Source organism: Limulus polyphemus, unplaced genomic scaffold (genome assembly GCF_000517525.1).
Source record: "Limulus polyphemus unplaced genomic scaffold, Limulus_polyphemus-2.1.2 Scaffold1903, whole genome shotgun sequence".
Lineage (NCBI taxonomy): Eukaryota > Metazoa > Arthropoda > Merostomata > Xiphosura > Limulidae > Limulus > Limulus polyphemus.
The window spans coordinates 50,089-52,452 of NW_013667513.1; the positions used below are offsets into that span (position 1 = coordinate 50,089).

Consider the following 2,364-nt stretch of genomic DNA (forward strand, 5'->3'; position numbering starts at 1 on the left):
AAAATGCAGGATTTTGGGTGCCCCCCCCCCCTACTTGGCTTCGATTTTTTTCAGGATTTTTTGGAAAGGGACACTTTCATCTCTGAATGTGATTTTCCTCTTAAAAATAAAATTCCTTTTTTCTTCTTCAAATTTTCTTAAATCTACAAAGACTTTAAACGAGTACAAAAAGGTCATGTGATCGGTCAAATTGACCGAGCCTGTATTGAGAAAGTTAAGCTATACTTAATTCATTCTTACATATAACATAACGTTTAAAGACAACAAGGGACCTGTTGGTTCATCTCGGCTGTCCCATCCTCTAAACTAAGATTATTAAATCAATAATTTTTTTTTAAATCATAAAGCCAGCCCTTATCATTCATACAGTTATCAAACTTTCTCGTAAATTTATTGCCTCCACAAATCTGAAGGCAACCCATTCCAAAGGCCAATCACCCTATTAGAAAAATATAACTGTCTTAACTGAAGATGACTCCTACCTTGCCAAAATTTATATTTGTGTCCCCCTAGTCCTACTGTTTTTATTGTTAAATATAAAAATAAACCATGCATCAACACTATGAATTCCCTTTACAATCTTAAACACCTCAATCAAATTCCCTTTAACTCTTCTTTTTTCAAGAGAAAACAATTTGAGAGATTTCAGCCTTTCCTTGTATGACAACCTCTCCATCCCAGGCACCATTCTAGTAACCCTTCTCTGAACCTTTTCCAAGAATTCAATGTCTTTCCTAAGGTAAGGAGCCCAAGATTAATCACAGTACTCCGATGTGACCTAACCAGTGACCTGTACAGTGAAATTATAACCTCTTTAGACTTGTATTCAGTATTTCTGTAGATACAACCTAAAACCCTATTTGCCCTGCCACTAGTAATAGCACACTGATTGGATGGCTTGAGAGACTTATCAACAATTACAAGAAAGATCCCTTTCTTTCATGACACTGTTAAGGTTATTCCCTCCATATTGTACTTATAATTCAAATTACAATAACCCATCTGCCATTTATTTACCAAACTCACTAAATGATCTAAATCTTTTTCTAAAGCAGCAATTTATTGACCATTCCTTCATCTAGGTCACTGATGTAAATCAAAAAGAGCAAAGGTCCTACAATTGAACCCTAAAGGTACCCCACTTGTGATATTAACCCAGTTTGACTGAACTCTATTGATAACAACCCTCTGCTTTCTTCCATTTAGCCACTCTTCTATCCAATTAGGTAATGTAACCCCCACATCTATAGAGATAATATTTTTTACAAGCCTTTTATATGGCACCTTGTTAAATGTTTTCTGAAAATCCGGATACACCAAATCTACACCCTTACCCTCATCTACATAAGCAGTAACCTCTTCAAAGCATGTTAAAAGATTTGTCAGGCAAGATTTTCCCTTAGTATAACCATGTTGACTGTCCATTAAAATTAAGACTTGGATCCAGTAACTGGATAATTGACCGGCTTGGAGGACCAAGGCTGTGACAAAAGCAGAAAGTTTCTGAAAAATACTAATGAATAAAAGTCATATATATATATAAACCTTCTGACTAGAAGAAAATTAAGATTTAACACAAATTTGAAAATTTAATTGTATAATCGTTGATTGTTAACTCGGGACAGGCACCGATTACAGGGTCCCAAATTTTAAAGGTAAGCATCCTGCTGTGGGGGGAAAATGGGAGTACCCCAAGAAATCCCACTTTCACTGGTCAGGCGGTGCTGCATATCTATGCTATTTTTACATATCCTTTTATATTACCTGGTATTTATTTCCATCTACCCTGAATTGTTGCTAAGTAAAGCAGTGTAGGGTAAAATGAATATTTGATAATTCTGACAATAAATGTATAATACCATTGAATGTCGCTCTTTAAAAGGTCATGAGCACATGAATTTTGACCCCCCACCCATGCACATATGGATAATGAAATAAATAAAAGTGATATTATGACATACATAAACCAGTGGCCACAGAAAATGTGGCAATCCATCAGATTTGTCCATTCAGTTAGACCATACTGTTATAAACATTCATTTAGAGCTTAACTATATGTTTTAATTCCTAACTACAATGACAAGTATTTTCAAAGCATAGTACAATATAAAAAAAAGTTACATATCAAAGGCTGTGGAAAGACTAGAAGTAATTCAAAAAATGTATTGAGCTAATCATTCCGTGCTTTTCCAGACTTTCTTTTGATCAGATATAATTCAAACATTTTCACAGTATATACATAGAACTTATGATATTTTTACTTGTTTCTGTATGTATTCTCAATTAACATATATTATACTGCTGTACCGTACTATTCCGCCTTCGGTCCGTACGACGCAGAGTATCGTCTAAATACTTTGTGTC

General features: G+C 34.6%; 1 protein-coding gene and 1 long non-coding RNA gene across 4 annotated transcripts in view; one reads left to right on the forward strand and one right to left on the reverse strand.

The window, feature by feature from the left end:
- LOC106465309 (E3 ubiquitin-protein ligase LRSAM1-like) overlaps positions 1-2,364 on the forward strand; it is a 114,649-nt gene that overhangs the window by 36,523 nt on the left and 75,762 nt on the right. The window lies entirely within an intron of this gene.
- Positions 1,397-2,364, reverse strand: part of LOC111087229 — a 24,819-nt gene continuing 23,851 nt past the window's right edge. Inside the window, exon 3 of the long non-coding RNA XR_002611943.1 lies at positions 1,397-1,417. This is a non-coding gene — a long non-coding RNA (uncharacterized LOC111087229). The remainder of the gene's footprint in view (positions 1,418-2,364) is intronic.